We start from the raw sequence: 18124 nt of genomic DNA on the forward strand, positions 1-18124 counted from the left end.
AGCTATGAATATTTTCGTACAAGTCTGTTTATCTATGATCTCTTTGGGGTACAAACCCAGCAATGGTATGGCTGGATCAAAGGGCAGGCATTCTTTTATAGCCCTTTGAGCATGATTCCAAATTGCCAGCCAGAATGGCTGGATCAGTTCACAGCTCCACCAGCCATGCATTAATGTCCCAATTTTGCCACATCCCCTCTAACATTCATTACTCTCCCCTTCTTTCATTTTAGCCAATCTGCTAGGTGTGAGGTGATACCTCAGAGTTGTTTTGATTTGCATTTCTCTAATTATTAGAGATTTGGAACACTTTCTCATGTGCTTATTGATACTTTTGATTTCTTTACCTGAAAATTGCCTATTCATGTCTCTTGCCCATTTATCAATTGGGGAATGGCTTGATGTTTTATACAATTGCTTTAACTCCTTGTATATTTGAGTGATTAGACCCCTGTCAGAGTTTTTCGTTAAAAAGATTTTTTCCCAATTTGTTGTTTCCCTTCTGATTTTGACTACATTGTTTTTGTTTGTACAAAAACATTTTAGTTTAATATATTCAAAACCATTTAATTTACATTTTGTAATTTTCTCTAACTCTTGCTTGGTTTTAAAGACTTTCCTTTCCCAGAGATCTGACAAGTATACTATTCTGTGTTCACTTAACATGTTTATAGTTTCCCTCTTTATATTCAAGTCGTTCACCCATTCTGAATGTAGTGGGTGTTCTACGGATCCTTTCAATGTCTATGTTGCCCTCTTGTAGGACTTCAGGGCAATTTTGCTGATTTCTGTTAGTATGGAGTCCAGGTTTCTATTAATTTCTGGTTTTTCTGGAAGACCGATTATTCTCAAATTGTCTCTTCTAGACAGGTTTTCTTGGTCTGTCACTCTCTCATTGAGATATTTCATGTTTCCTTCTATTTTTTCAGTCTTTTGGCTTTGTTTTATTTGTTCTTGTTGTCTTGAGAGATCATTAGTTTCTACTTGCTCAATTCTAGCCTTTAGGGATTGATTTTCAGCTATAATCTTTCGGTTTTCGGCCATAATCTTCTGGTTTTCGGCCATAATCTTCTGGTATTCCTTTTCAATCTGGTCATTTCTGGAGTTCAATTTGCTTATCAGTTCATTTGGTTTCTGAGCCTCACTTTCCAATTGCATGATTCTACCTTTTAAACAGTTATTTTCTTGCCAGATCTCTTCCATTTTCCTCAAAATCTCAGTTTTGAACTCTTCCATAGCTTATGAGGAGTTTTCCTTATTTGAGGAGGGTCAGGATACTTGTTTGTTCTCCTCCTCTCTTTGCTCGGTTGTCTGGATTTTCTCTGTGTAAAAGTTGTCAAGTGTTAAAGACTTCTTTTTCTTGTTGTTATTCTTTCTCTTCTGAACTTCCTGAGGCTGAGTAGCCATCATTACCCCAGCAGCTTCTCAGATTTATCCTCCTGCTCAGTGTCTGACCGCGATCTATTGGCTCCTGAGGTCTGATTTCTGGTTTTTTCCAAGGTCAAGCCCCCTGGTGGGCCCCCTTGCTTGATCTTCTGCTGGAGGTTTCTTTACAAGTCTCAGGGCGCTGCTTCCACAGTCATATACCTGTCCACACTGGTTCCCCACTTAGGCTTTAGTTCCTGGCTGTGTCTGCCTCCACCCATGCCTCCGCAGTGCCTGTGTTCTGCTCAGCCTGAGCTGTGCGCCCTGGGTCCTGCTCCTGTGCGCTCAGATTTCGCCTGCGTTCTTTGGCTTAATGGGGTCCTAAGTCTTGTTGCTCTCAGGAACAGGCCCCGGAGCTGCCAATGAGTCGATGGGTGCCCCAGACTTGCTCTATTTCTTTTTAGCTGGCTTCGGAGCTACAGGTGTTGTGTGTGGAGGGGTTGGGGGTGGGGTGGTTACTCAGCCCGCGATTTCGTGAGGGCTGTTTCACCCTTTTATAGCATGGAAATGCCTCGATTCCACGTACCTTCCACGCTGTGCCCTGTTGTGGGGGTTCCTCCGTTCGTCTGGACTTGTTTTTATGTCCCCTTGAGGAGTTTTGTGTGTTTCGGTCAGGAGAGGTTAAGAGCTGCTTCTTACTCTGCCGCCATCTTAACCCGGAACCTTGAGACTAATTTTTTAAGGAAGTACTTTATTGAGATATACTATTACCTCCAGCTAGTTTTTCAGGCCAGAATATGTCTATATAAAACATCATTTTCTCTCTGCCTCAATATTAAAGTATAACATAAAGAAGCCATTGCAGATTAAATATAAAGAGATTCTTTAACCTTGATCCTTTCATTATATTTGTTTAGGAAGGGAAGAAGAAAAACAAAGCAATAAGAATTCCTTCAAAAATTGAACAAAAGGTCATTCAAACTACTGCTGAAATTGTTTATTCACATAAAAGGGTTATATTCTAGAGTGGCAAATTTTTGGTTATAAGAGTTTGTCTCTTGTAATAAAGAGTTCAATGATAGGAAATAACACTATTTCCTTTTTTACCCTTCTTTCTTGAAATTATCTTCTTCCTCAAGTCATCTCCTTCTAATAGATTAAAAGTGAAATTTAGGCAAAGCAAAAATGGCTTTTTTATGGTTTAATGATTTTATTGTGGCACATATATGTGTATCTACATAACTCAATATAGATACTTAAAGTGTGTGCTTATGTTACTCTGAGGGGTGCTCTCAGGCCTGGTGGCAATATGCCACTATAATAGTGGCAAACGACCCTCCTTTCAGGCTGGAGGAAGAGCTTCTGTATTAGGACCATCAGGTAGAGTTTCCTCCTTCAATTGCTGAACCTCATGATCCCAACTTTTCAAGCATAGTTTCTTCCAGTTCTCCCTCTTAGCAAAGTAATCTGGGTACATTGCCTTCTCAGAGGAGTGCCAATATTCTAAGCCACTCAGGAACCTTGTAAAATTCATATCTTTCAAAGGATGTGCCTCCAGGGAAATCAGAGAAGATATATGGCTGAGGATGTTGACAAGCCCAAAATTCTTGCTCAGCCTCCCAAAGCAGTTTGGTGGCCTTCATCATCTTTTTCATTCTTATGATTCTCAAACTGAGGTCTCAGCAAACAAGCTCTGAACCAATATTCATCCCTTCAAACTATCCAGGACTTGAGGTGGCAAAGCACCTGCCTATAGGTCTGCATCACCTTTTGCTGATGAGTCAGATAAGCACCTGGGGTGCCTGGCAAATTCACCTAATATTCCCCTCTTAAGAATTTTAAAATAACACCTCAAATTTAATTCTAGAGGAATAAATCCAACAAAAGGTGACTGTGAGGCATTTTTCTAGTCTCAGTAATGTAGAAGTTAAGGAGGAGAGGTTGGTTACAGCAGAGGAATCCTGCCTGGAGCCTACATAGTGAGTAAGTAGCATGAGAAGCAGGCTTTGTAGATGGCTGGATATTGCCAGCAACAGCATTGGGAACTCTCAGCCCAGTGATAATAAAGGAGTCAGACAAATAGAAATTAGAATGCGACCATTTGCTTACATTGAGTGCTGTGGCAATTCCAATTCCCCAGTTATAAGTCTCAACTAAAGTGTGACTTCTACACTTGTGATAGTGTAGAAGGGAGCAGAGCCTCCTTATAGGTCCAAGGAATAGAGGATTATTAGTTCTCATTGCTATAGGAAAGAAGAGGACAGGGCCTAATGGTAAAAGAAATGAAAATATTCTCTGAAGAGAGACATTACTTGAAAAAACAGATTTGCACAAAATGGAAAAAAAGAGGTACAAATGATCAATGAAAAAATAATTCCTCTGTGAGCACCCTTTGATGCAACAATACCACTACTGTATCTCAAGGAGAGCAAAGATAGGAGAAAAAATCTGCTTGTACATCAATATTTATGCCTGTTCTTTTTATGGTGGCAAAGTATTGGAAACTGAGGGGATATCCTTCAATTGGAGAACTGCTCAACAAGTTATGGAATATTAATGTAGTGGAATACTATTTTGCCATGAGAAAGACAAACAGGATGAACATAAAAAGACAAAAACTGAACTTCTATGAAGTAATGCAAAGTGAAGTGAGCATAGCCAGGAGAACATTGTTGATAATAACAGTAATAATATTCGATTTTCAACTGTGAATGACTTAATTGCTATCAGCAATGTAAGAATCCAGATCCTTGAGATTCATTATATCAAAGAGATGTATGATGATAAAGGCTATCCAAAATTCTAGAAAAAAAACACAATGAGAATCAAAATATCCATTTTTTATTTATTTCCTTCATGAATTTTTTTCTTGTATAAGTGTCATGTATTCTTTCACATGATGAAGACAAAAATATGTATTACATAATAGTGCATGTATAACCTATATTATATTATGTGCCATCTCAGGAATGGGCGGGGAGGGGAAAGGTGAAAATACAGTTTGAAAAATGTCAGAAAACAAAGAATAAAAGTTGTATTTATGTGTAATCTTGAAAAGAAAAATATTTTAAATCCCTTGAAATTAGAATTTGATAAGTAGAAGCTATTGAATCCATAATGAACAATCCATAAGAAATAATTAAGAAACAATAAAACAAAGTCAAAGGAATAAAAAAGGAGAAAATGTGATATATTTCATTGGATAAAAGGGTTGAGATGAAAAATATATATCTAGGAGATATCAATTAAGAACCAGTGGACTAGGGGCCAGTAAGGTGACTCAGTAGATTGAGAGCCAGGCTTAGAGATGGTGGGTCCTAGTTTCAAATCTGGCTTCATAGCTGTGGGACCCTGGGCAAGTCATTTAATCCCCATTGCCTGGCCATTACCACTCTTCTGCTTTAGAATCGATACACAATGTCAATTTTAAGACAGAAGGTAAAGTTTTTAAAAAATCAATGTACTACTTGAAAGCCATAGTCAACAAATTGAAAAATAAAAAAAAAGATTAGACAAAACATTTCAAGAAATTATAAAGGAAAACTTCCCCAATATCTTAAAATAAAAGGACAAAGTAGACATCGAAAGAATCTATGAAACGATTCCTAAAGATGTCTCTAAATGAAATCTTCCATGGTTATAGTCAAATTCCATCACTCCTAGGACTAGGAGAAAATACTGCAAGAAACAAGAAAGAGCCATTCAACTATCATGGAGTTAGTAAGGATCACACAAGATTTAGCAACTCCTATGTTTAAGCAGTGGAAGGTTGGAATATGAATTTCCAGAACACAAAGAAAGTAAAGTTATAATGAAGAATAGCCTTTCTAGAAAAACTGAGTGTTATCCTTCTGGATAAAACTGAATTTTTAAAGAAACAGAAAATGTCTATGTGTTCCTGATGAAAAGACAATATCTAAATAGAAAACTCAACATTTAAATTTAAAATTCAAGGGAATCATAAAAGGGTAAACATTAAAGTGAAATCATAAGAAATAAAATGGAATGGAACTAATTACCTTCCTATACAAGAATATGATACAAATAACTCATAAGAACTTTATCATTACTGTGTTAGTTGGAAGAAGTCTACATAGACAAGGAGAGTTTAAGAGGTATTCAGAGAAGAGTAGTGTCTCTTATGTGAAGGCTGAGTCATTTTTTTTCAGAACTGCTTTTCTCCTTTGTTGTCTCCTTGCCACCCAGCTCTCATCTCCTCTAAGAAGCTATAGAACGTGGCCAAACTGTTGGAAAACCATCTCAGTAACCAGGCTAAGACAAGTTCAGAGTACCCAACAGCCCTAGACCTGGCAGTGAGTTAGGAAGTTGCCTACCCAAGCATGTGAACAGTTGCCATGGAGGAATGGAAAAGGAGAAAAATTTGGTCTAATGGCCATGCAGATGGAAAAAAGCAGGGACTGTGGATTACTTAGAGCCTGATTTAGACATTGAATAAGTCAGAGACATCCACTGAACCTCACGTCAACAGTTGTCTTTACTTTTATCTTGCCACTGGATTTTCAATTAATCTTAAATTTGCCTATCCATGATCCCTTATTAATTATAATTTTCATTTCATTATGATCTGAACAAGTTTCATTTATTATTTCTTCTTTTCTACACTTGTTTGCAATGTTTTTATGGCCTAGTATATGGTCAGTCTTTGTATATGTACCATTTACTGCTGATGTCATTTTCTTTTTTATCCCTCTTTAGTTTTCTCCAGATATGTAATACATCTAATTTTCTAACATTTCATTAATTTCCCTTACTTCTTTCTCATTTTTTTGTTGGTTGGATTTATCTAGTTCTGATTGTTCAGGTCCTCCATTGCTATGTTTTTACTATCTATTTCCTCCTTAAACTCCATGAATTTCTTCTTTAGAAATCTGAAAGCTCTACCATTTAGTGCATAAATATTTATTAATGATTTCACTTCATTGTTCTTATTACCTTTTATTAAGTTGTAATTTTTGTCCTTATCTCTTTTGATCAGATCAATTTTTACTTTAGCTTTCTCTGGCATCATGATTACTACTCCTGCTTTCTTTACTTTAGATAATACATAAAAATTCTGCTCCAGCCTTTTACCTTTAATCCATGTGTGTCACCTGCCTCAGATGTGTTTCTTGTAAACAACAATTTTATACAATTCTGGTTTTTAATCCACTCTGCTATCCACTTTCGTTTTATGGGTGACTACTTCCTATTCACATTCAGTCATGGTTACTAACTGTGTATTGCCCTGCATCTTATTTTCCTCTTTTGATCCTGCTCTATTCCCTTTCCTTCTGTTCCTCCCCACCAGTGTTTTTCTTTTTATCACTCTCCCACTTCTCAGTTCTTCCAATTACCTCCCCCTTCCCTTTTCTTATTCCCCTTCTAATTCTCTGCAGGTTAAGATATAATTCTTTACCTCATTGAGTAATTTTTCCCCTCTCTCTTAGCCAGTTATGATGAGAGTAAAGTTTAAGCACTGCCTGTCACCACACTTTTCCTCCTTCCTTCATAATGATTTTCATGCTTGTTTATGTTATATAATTTACCCAATTCTATCTCTCCCTTCCCTTTTCTCTGAGTGTAATCTTTTTCACCCCTTGCTTTTTTAAATATCATATCATATACATACCTATCATTACATATCATCACATAAATATGCATCATATCATCATAATCATCTTACTTCCCCACCTCTTTCTAATATATTCCTTCTGTTCTTCTCTACTTCTAAGAGCAATTTTTGAGAATTACAGATATCCTCATTCCATTTGGAAATAGAAACATTTTGACTTTAATGAGGCTCTTAAATTTTATCTTCCTTATTTGCCATTTTAGCCTTCTTTTGAGTCTCATGTTTGGACTTCTAATTTTTTGTTTAGGTCTGGCTTATTCCTCACGAATGCTTGGAATTCTTCTATCTTACTGAATGCCCATTTTTCCCCTGCAAGAATATATTAATTTTTACTGGATCAGTGACTCTGGTTTGTAAACCTAGATCTTTTTCCTTCTTGAACATTATATTGCATGGCTTCTAACCTTTTAATGTTAAAGCTGCTAGGTGCTGTTTGATCCTGATTATAGCTCTATGGTATTAGAATTCTTTCTTTTTGGCTACTTGCAATATTTTCTCCTTAGCTTGGTGGTTCTTGAATTTAGCTATTACATTCCTGGAATTTGCTATTTGAGGATTTCTTTCTGGAGTTGATTTGTAAATTCTTTCAATTCAAATTTTAATTACTTTTTTGATGATATCTGGGCAGTTTTCTTTGATAATTTCTTGTATTATGATTCCTAGGGTTTTTTGTTTGTTTTTTTACATCATTGCTTTCAGGTAATCCAATAATTCTTCCAGTTCAGTTTTTTCCCCCAATATTTCATGTTTTCTTCTGTTTTTCATTCTTTTGCTTTTGTTTTATTGTTTTATCATTGTTTGTTTATTTAATTATAAAAATTATAAAATAGCATTTTATATTGTTTTCACATGATATTAGTATCTAGTTCCTCGATTCAATTTTTTTTAATTTCAAAGAGTTTATTTTGTAAAACTGATACTTTATGCTCTAGAAACACCTAACATCCCAAAATCTCAACTATCAGCAGCTCAACCAAGAAGTATGAAATAAGCAAAAAAAGGAAAGAGGAATACAGAAAAGCCAAAACAGATATCTCGATTCTAATTTTTAAGGTCTGATTTTCTCCTGTCAACTTTGGGTTCTCCTTTTTAATTTCTTCTTGCATTACTTTCATTCACCTTCCTAACTTTTCCCCTGCTTCTTGTAATTGGTTTTTTGAGGTCTTCAAGAATCTGTGTCCAATCTATATTTTTCTTTCGTATTTTGCATGTTTTTGCTTTGTTTCACTGTCCCCTTCTGTGTCTGTACCTTGCTCTTTGTTGCCATCAAAATTGTTTAGAGTAAGATGCTTTTTTTTGTTTATTCATTTTCCCTACCTTTTTATAGCTAGGCTATTTTTCTGGGAGGTTAGGGTACCTTCTTAAACTTCAGTCCTTCCTTGATGTTATCCTTACTTTTTTTTCTGAGTTTCTGTCAGTTTCTGTTTTCCCATTATGTTATGATGGCCTGAGGACTGAGAGCTCTGAAAGCCATCTCCCACTGCTGATTCTATTAACTCTTGAGATGCTGATGGCTTAAAGATTTGCCTCTGGTTTTGGTATAAGCTTTTGTTCTTACTCTGAGCTTGGCTAGGTCAGGAACTGCCCAAATTCTATCCTTGGGCTTAGGTGTATTATTTCTTTTTCGGTCTTATTGTCTACTTGATTTAATTGGGCACACAGTTGTGGAGCTCCACTCTGAGCTTTAGACAAAAATATCCAGACCCATTTTAGTCTACCAAGTACTTGAAACTGTGATCTATTTCCTTACCCCAAACCCAGACCAGAACTCCTGGATTCTTTCTGGACCCATGGAGCTCACTTTAGCATACACTCCCCTGGACTGGGATTCTGTACTTCCCCAAACATTTAGAATTTCTAGGGTTATGGATTTGTTAAACCTCTATTTGCTCAGGCAGAGTCTCAAGATCTGGATTTTGGCTTTGACTTAGGTTCTGAAACTGGCACAGCAGATGTGGGTTGAGGGTGTTTGGCTTGCTCTTGGATTGCTCTTCACTCCTTGCTATAGCCTCCTCCTGATTGTGGTCTCTTCTCACCCCACTGCCCCAGATATTCTCTGCCTACCTTTTGGGTTCTTTGTTTCTTGAAAGTTATTTCATTCTTTGTCCTTGTTAGTTCTTTTCTCTTGTATGCATTTTATGCTGTTATTTTAATATTGATTGGAGAGAATTCTCGTGGCAATTCTGACCTTCTCTGCTTTACGCCACCATCTTGGCTCTGTCAGCAGAACTCAGCTATTACTCATTCTTGCTATAGCACTCCACTTATTTGCTATCCTAGTTCCCTGTACTGAGCATTTAATCAATGAGGGCTTCTGCAAAAGGTATAAATTATTTAGTTTAGACTTCCCAGTTTTTTCTCAGATTATTATTGGCTTCTTAATGGCCAAGTTGCCAGTGGTTATTAGTTAAAATAGCAATAAGAAGCATTCATAGATGCCTTTAAAGTTTGGAAAGCACTTTAAACAAAAAATGCTTATTCACTCCTTACAAGAACTTTGGGAGCTATGTGATTTTTATATACTTATTTTACTTTTGAAGACTTTGCAGATGAGAGATTTATTGACCTACCCAAAGTCCCTCAGTGATTGTGATTTGAAACTCTGCATGTCTTCCCTCTAAGTTCAGTTCTTTATTTAATGCCATGTTCTTTATTTGACCTGACAGCTATTATTGCTTTTGTTTCTCTTTCTCTCTATCTCAAAAGAAAAGAAAAGTATGCTAAACACAGGCCTGCTTTAATTAGGTATATTGATGAAACCATCTTCCTTTCTGATTTCTGCTGTTTAATCCTTTCTTAGGAAGCCTGGTGCCCTTTTCCTCTTCTTCCTTATAGAATCACTCTTTTGGTACCATTCTTAGTGCAGACACTTAATTGGCTTAGTCTATCGAAGCTGAGAACACCTGAGCTTAAGTATATACCAGCATCAGCCTTCATGGGAGCAGGGTTTGAAGGTATACCTGTCATATACCCTTAGCACATTGAATTAAATTCTCATTAATTTATTTCCCTCCAGAAAGCTTTTGGGTATATTATATTACTGAAGTAAGTATAATTTTATCTTTAAAATTTACCTTGATTGTTGTAATGCATGTTTTGTTAATGATTCCTAGGATTTTAAAACTTTTTAATTTTTCCTTTTCCACTTATATACATAGTAGCATAGGTATTTATCATCTCTTTGACTCTTCCTTCTCATTATCTTGTCAACTTAAAATCTGACCTAAAAGCTCGTTAAACTTCTGTGCTGGAAAATGAAAATAAAAGTTATCGTGATTTTCTCCCTAATTTCATACTTTACTGTGTGACACACTGAGTATTGAAATAATCATGCCAGATGAGTGTTACTAGATAACCTTATTGTAATCCCATGGTGATTCCTCACTTTAAATGGTTAAAAATCAAGACAGACTATGACATGAGTATTTCTAAAACTCAAAAGAATTAGATCATCATCATATTGCAATATTTAGTGCTGAAAGGAGCCTTGAAGATCATTGAGTCCAATCCTAATATTTTGAACAGGATAAAAATAAGATCTAGATAAGTAAAATGATTTAATGAAGACATCTCAGGGAGTGAATAGGAGAGTCAGACTCTGAAAACTGGTATTCTAGCTTTAAAGTTTTAATACTTTTTTTCTCATCCAGGAGTTTTTCACAATTTCTAATTTCTCTCTAAAGTTTTTTTGAAAACTCAAAAACAATGTTTTGGAATAGCTTTATAAGTATACTAGTTAATAACATAAAAATAGATTTATATCTATCTGTACGGATATATGAACAATATATATCATATGTGCACATAAATGTACATGAATATGTAAAAGTGTCACATATTTTTAAAATGAGGAAATAAAGATCCAGTGAAGTTAAGGACTTTCCCACAGTGACAGAGTTGTCAATCATAATTGAAAAGTTTTGAATTCAGCCCATTTCAAAATAGGCTTAGTGATCTTTCCACTATGCCACAACACTGAAAAGAAAATATGTAGTCTTAAATACAAACATAGTCAAATGGAATAACAGTACATTGAATAGCTTGCAAATTATTTTTTCTTTTAAATAATAATAATTATAATCACAATAAGGAGGAGGAAGAAGAAAGGGAGAAAAAGGCGAAGAGAAAAAGGAGTAGGAAGACAGGGAGGAAGAGGGATATGGGATTCATTTTGAACATTATTTCATTTTGTCCTCATATCTACCCTGAAAGATAGTTGATATCTTTATCTGTATTTTATTAATGAGGAAACTGAGGCAGGCTAAATTTGTGTGGCTTGTTGAATTATGCAAGTATCTGAAACTGAATTTGAAATTATTTCTCATATATGGATAAATAAAGTCTTATATATGAAGGAAACATCTGCTTTCAGCACTTTTCTTTAATATGTCACTTTGTTTAATAACAATATTGACTTTGTAAATAATATTATGAAATCAAAACAAAAATTTACTCCTAAATTCCACATACCTCTATCTTTGGATTTTCACATGCATTTTGATAGGCATGCCTATTGTTACACAACATTGTAACTTGATTGAAGAACTGGGGATATATAGATTTTAGAAAATGATTATTCAAAAGCTGATATTGAAACTGAGTCTGATGCTAATATGCAAGTCTAACAAGGTAATTACATGATGTTTTCTGATTGTCATTTGAGCAAATGTAAGTCAGAATCAGATTAAATACAGATGCATTATTCTCAGACAACTGCTGATAAAAAAAATAAGAATAAATTATGTGGCCCTTTTCAAAAAGTCCCTATTTTGTTCATTGATTAACTGTAGACTCTTTTCTGTAGTGGAAAATGTCTGCATTCCAGTAATATTCTTGGAGATATCACTATAGAATAAATAGAACAGAGAAAAAGTAGGGAAAGAGTCTGTCTATTATATCTATATCTATCTATAATGTCTATTAGAGTAATAGAGATATGAAGTAAAAAATCTGAATATTAGGTAGACACAAATGGAAAAAAAGAGAGAACAAGCAAATAGTTTATCAATATAACTAAGAGTATTTTTAGATCTTATATATTATTAAACTTTAGTCACCAGTACATTATGGTTTAATTATTATTTTTCTTCAATTATGGAGCAGGAGAGATCCTGAAAAATCAGAAAAAAATTGAGCTAAACCATCAAAATTTAACAAACCAAGGGCACAATGAAGTGCTGGAAGCAGATGGCATTTTTCATCATGAGTCCTATGGAATTGTTTTCGATCATCATATTTCTAAGAATAGCTAAATTATTCAAAGTTCTTCATTTTAGAGTATTCATGTCATTTTGTACAATGTTCTTTCTTCTGGTTCTGTTTAATTTATAATGCTTTAGTTTGTGTAAGCATTTTCACTATTCCACTATATTGTTGTTGTTTTTCCCTGAGCTCTGCCTCTTTATCATTTCTCATATCACAATAGTATTCTATTAAAATCATATAGTATAACTTACTCAGCCATTCTACATTTAATGGTAATCCCCTCACTTTCCAGTTCTTTGCACCCACAAAAAGCAATATTTTAAATTTTTTTAAAAGATTCTTGCCCATTTTGTTTATCACTTTGGAATACAAATTTAATAATAGAATTGCAGTGTTAAATAATATATACAGTGTTATAGCCTTCTGATCTTAGGTCCACATCACTCTCAAACATGATTGAATCAGTTCACAACTCCCTAAAAGTGCTTTTCTAATCTCAATTTTCCCACAATTTGTCCAAGTTTTAGAATTTTCTTTTTCTGTCATAGTATCCAATATAATAGTATCAAAGAATTGTTTTAATTTGTATTTCTCTAATTATTAGTAATTAAGAGCATGTTTGCATGATAATAGACAGTTTTCTTTTATTGAATATCTTTTGATTTCTCTTTCCCATTTAACTTTCCATGCTTCTCTTGAGTCTTCTATCTGATTTTTTAAAATAATTTTATTTTTTAGAAAAATGTTCCATGGTTACATGATTCTTATTTTTACTTTTCCCTTCACCCCCCAATCACCCCACCCCCCATAGCCAATGCACATTTCCACTGGATTTAACATGTGTCATCAATCAAGACTGATTTCCAAATTGTCGATAGTTGCATTGGTGTGGTAGTTTCGAGTCTACTTCCCCAATCACGTCCACCTCAACCCATGTGTTCAAGCAGTTGCTTTTCTTCTGTGTTTCCTCTCCTGTAGTTCTTCCTCTGAATGTGGGTAGCATTCCTTTCCATAAGTCCCTCAGAATTGTTAAGGATCATTGCATTGCTGCTAGTACAGAAGTCCATTACATTCTATTTTACCACAGTGTATTGGTCCTTGTGTACAATGTTCTTCTGGCTTTGTTCCTTTAACTCTGCATGAGTTGCTGGAGGTCTTTCCAATTCACATAGAATTCCTCCAGTTTATTATTCCTTTGGTCACAATAGTATTCCATCACCAACATATACCACAATTCGTTCAGCCATTCCCCAATAGAAGGGCATACCCTCATTTTCCAGTTTTTTTGCTACCATAAAAAGCATGACTATAAATATTTTCACACAAGTCTGTTTATCTATGATCTCTTTGGGGTACAAACCAAACAATAGTATGGCTGGATCAAAGGTCAGGCATTCTTTTATAGCCCTTTGAGCATAGTTCCAAATTGCCATCCAGAATGGTTAGATCAGTTCACAACTCCACCAGCAATGCATTAATGTCCCAATTTTCTATGCTTTATTACATGGTCAATGTTTGTGAATGTACCATGTGCAGCTAGAAAGAAAGTGTATTCCTTTTTGTCTCTATTTTTTCCACATATCTATTAAATCTAATTTTTCTAGGATTTCATTTACCTCTCTTATCTCTTTATTATTTATTTTTTTGGTTTGATTTATCTAGCTCTGAAAGAGGAATATTTAGTTCTCCCACTAGTATGGTTTTACTATCTATTTCCTTCTTGAGCTCTGCCAGTTTCTCTTTTAGGAATTTGGATGGTATGCCATTTGGTGCATACATATTGAGCACTGTCATTTCCTCATTGTCTATCCTGCCTTTTATCAGGATGTAATTAACTTCCCTGTCTAAAATCATATGTATTTTTACTTTGGCTTTGTCAGAAATCATGATCACCACTACTGCCTTTTTTTCTCACTTGAAGCCCAAAAGATTTTGCTCAAGCCCTTTACCTTAAACCTGTGTATGTCCACCCTCCTCATATGTGTTTCTTGTAGACAAAATATAGTAGGATTTGGGTTTCCAATCCGCTCTGCTTTTTGGTTTCATTTTATGAGTTCATCCCATTCACATTCAGAGTTAAAATTATCAGTTGTGTATTCCCCAACATTTTGGTATCCTCTCCTAGTTCTACCCCTTCTTCTTAGGCTACTTCCTTTTAAACCAGTCATTTGTTTTAAACAGTAACCCTTGTCCCCTCCCTTCATTTACTACCCTTTCTACCCCTTCTCTTATTATTCCCCTCTTTTTATTTTTAATGCCTAATAAATTCCCTCCCCCTTCTGCTCCACTCCCTTTTTTGACCTCCCCACTTCCCTGCTCTGCTTGGTTTATCCCTTCTGACTTTCTCAGTAGGGTTACATAGAGTTCTAGATCTCAATGGATATAGCTACCCTTCCCTCTCAGGGTTAATGCCACTGAGAGTAAGGTTTAATTATTACTTCTTAATGCTCTCTTCCTCTCCTTCTTATAATAGTATTCGTCCCCTCCCCTTCCCATGCCCTATTTGTGTTTAATAGAATATCCTATTTTTCTTATTCATTCAAGTTCCTCTTGGTGCCATCTACTATTAACCCCCCTCTTTCCCACCCACCCCTATATCATCTTAGACCATTTAGTACTCAAACCTCTCAATATGAATAATTCTTCTAATTAATATAATAGTGGATACTACAATAGTGAATAGAGTTCACTACAGAGAATTACACATAACATTTCTCCATATAGGAATACACATAAATAGATCTTATTGAAGCCCTTAAAGAGGCAAATTTAAAAATAAGAGTTTTATTTCTTTCCCCTCTGTTTCTTATTTACCTTTTCATTTTTCTCTTGGGTTTTGTGATTGGATATCGAACTTTCCATTTAGTTATGGTCTTTTCTGTGCAAATATTTGGAAATCTTCTATCTTGTTGAATGCCCATACTTTCCCCTAGAAGTATATAATCAGTTTTGATGGATAGGTGATCTTTGGTTGTATACCCAGTTCTCTTGCCTTTCTGAATATCATATTCCAAGTCTTGTGGTCTTTTATTGTGGAGGCTGAATTGTCTCTTTCTTGCTTCTTATAAAATTTTTTTATTTTACTTTGAAGCTCTTGAATATGGCTATTATATTCCTGGGGGTTGTCTTTTCAGCGTCTAGTGTAGATGGTGATCTATGTATCCTTTCAATGTCTATATTGCCCTCTTGTTGTAGAACTTCAGGACAGTTTTGCTGAATAATTTCTTTTAGTATGGAGTCCAAATTTCTATTAATTTCTGCTTTTTCAGGAAGACCAATGATTCTCAAATTGTCTCTTCTAGACCTGTTTTCTTGATCTGTCAATTTCTCAGTGGGATATTTCATTGTTCCCTCTATTTTATCCGTATTTTGACTTCGCTTTATTTGTTCTTACTGTCTTGAGAGATCATTGGCTTCTACCTGCCTAATTTTTGTCTTTTGAAACTGGTTTACTGCTATAATGTTTTGATTTTCCTTTTTGATTTGTTCTATCCTGTTTTCCAGCTATTTAATTTTGGTCTCCAATTTGCTTATCAATTCTTTTGATTTGGGGGCATCTTTTTAGAATTGCCCAACTCTAGCCTTTAGAGACTGGTTTTCAGCTATAATCTTTTAGTTTTCCTTTTCAATCTAGTCTGTTTGGTTCTTCAAGTCTTTCAGCTGGTCATTTCTGGTCTTCAATTTGCTTATCAGTTCATTTGATTTCTGGGCCTCACTTTTCAATTGTGAAATTCTGCCTTTTATACTGTTGTTTTTTTGCCAGATCTCTTCCATCTTTCTCATAATCTCAGATTTGAACTCTTTCAGAGCCTGTGACCGGTTTTCATTTTTATGGGAAGGTTTGGATATGATTAATAGTTTGTTCTCCTCTGCTGTTTTTTTTTTTGTTGTTGTTGTTGTTGTCTGGATTTTTTTCTGTGTAAAAGTTGTCAAGTGTTAAAGATTTCTTCTTGATCTTTCTCTTCTGGGGTTCTTGTGTCTGGCTTGCCATTGTTAGCCCAGAGCCTTCTCAGCTTTATCCTCATGCCTGGGGACTGTCTACACTCTTTAGGCTCCTGAGGTCTCAGGTCTAGTTGTTCTCAGGGTCAAGCCTCCTGGTGGTCCCCTTGCTTGTTACTCTGCCCGATGCTCCATTAACAGTCTCAGGGCACTGCTTCCACAGTCATGCATCCCTCTGCACTGGGCCCCCACTCAAGGTCCATGCCTGAGCTCAGGATCCACATCTGTACCTGTATCTGCACCTGTGCTCAAGTTCTGAGTTCAAAGTCCACGTGTTCTTTAGCTTCTTGGGGTCTTAAGTCTTGCTGCTTTCAGGAACAGGCCCTGGTGACCCCAGGTATCTGCCAAGGACTTAATGGATGCCCCAAACTTTCTGTAACTCTTGTGTGCTGGCTTTGGCTCTGTAGGTGGAGTGTGGGGGTAGGGGGTTATTCAGCTCGCATTTTACTGAGAGCTATTTCACCCCCTTATAACATGGAAATGCCTCAATCCCACGTACCTTCAATGCTGCACCCTGTTGTGGGGTCCCTTCGTTTGTCTGGATTTGTTTTTATGTCCTCTTGAGGAGTCCTTAATGTGTGGGTTAGGAGAGGTTAAGTAGCTGCATTTTACTCTGACACCGTCTTAACCTGGAACCTTGAGTCTTCTATTTGAGAATCAAATTTTCTATTCACCACTAGTCTATTCATATGGAATTTTGAAAGTCATCTATTTCATTGAACATCTATTTTTCCTCCTGAAGGATTATGCTCAGTTTTGCTCAGCAAGTGATTTTTGGTTGAAATCCTAGTTCCTTTTCCCTCTTGAATTACATACTACAGACCTCTTATCCTCTACTGTATTAGGTACTAAATCTTTTGTTATCATGATTTTGGCTCCATGATATATAAATTGTCCTTTTTTTTGGCCATTTGCAATATTTTGTCTTTGCCCTTGGATTTCTGGAATTTGGTTATCCTATTTCTGAGGGGTAACATTTTGGGAACTCTTAGGAGGTGATTAGTGGATTCTTTCCATTTCTTTTTTCCATCATGTTCTAGAATAACAGGGTAATGCAACAAGTATATTGCATCCAGAAACAGCAAAGGGATCCCTGAAATTTCCTTCTGTGTACTTACTTCTCTGACATCCTTCAAGTCCCTTTACTCTCTGTGGCTAAGAGTCCCAGTTGTTTTGCTGCTGCTTCAGCTGTGCCCAATGGCAATTGCTGAAGGGGGTCCTGCCCTAGTACATACACTTCACACCACTGCACTAGGTCCTTTGTGGTAGCTCCTAATTTGTTTTGGGCTGGAAATTACTTCATCCAGTCTTTTTGTTGGTTATGCCACTTCAGAATTAATTTTAAGGAGCCATATCCCAGTCTCTTAGATTATAATTTGGTAGGGATCAGGTTGTTCTGTGTACCTTCTCTAACATCTTATCACTGTCACCAATAATTCATTTTTAATGAAAAAGTTTAAAGGAAAAATAATGGTACATCTCAGTCAAAAAAGGATTGTAGGTACTCATATGTGTTCAACCACTTATTTGCCCATAAAATAGTAATTTGGAAGTGTGTCTAGGAATTTAACACTCATTTAGTCCACCTGAATTATTTGTTCAATTGTGTATCTCTGGAAGGTTTTGGATTGGTCTGGATACGGTATGTAAATGGTTCATTTTTATCCTTGAATGAACTTTTGTTTTTAATGACGTAGTGGGATAGCATAATTTCACAGGCACCTGAAAATTCTGTAGCTATCAGAATTATATATATGTGGTGGGGTCCTAGTGTCCTCTCCACTTAACAATTCTAGTGTTGTAGAGAATGAAGAAAATTCTTTTGCAAAAGATTATCTTTAAGTATTAAAGTAATATAATACTGAATCCCAGACAATATATATATACATTATATATATTCTAATACATTATATATATATATAT

General features: G+C 35.6%; 2 pseudogenes; both read right to left on the bottom strand.

Moving 5' to 3' along the window:
* Window positions 1–2608: 2608 nt before the first annotated feature.
* Window positions 2609–3011, bottom strand: LOC123250280 (annotated as a pseudogene).
* A 1070-nt stretch (window positions 3012–4081) lies between these two features.
* LOC123250291 overlaps window positions 4082–18124 on the bottom strand; it is a 65864-nt pseudogene continuing 51821 nt past the window's right edge.

Source organism: Gracilinanus agilis, chromosome 1, assembly GCF_016433145.1.
Source record: "Gracilinanus agilis isolate LMUSP501 chromosome 1, AgileGrace, whole genome shotgun sequence".
NCBI lineage: Eukaryota > Metazoa > Chordata > Mammalia > Didelphimorphia > Didelphidae > Gracilinanus > Gracilinanus agilis.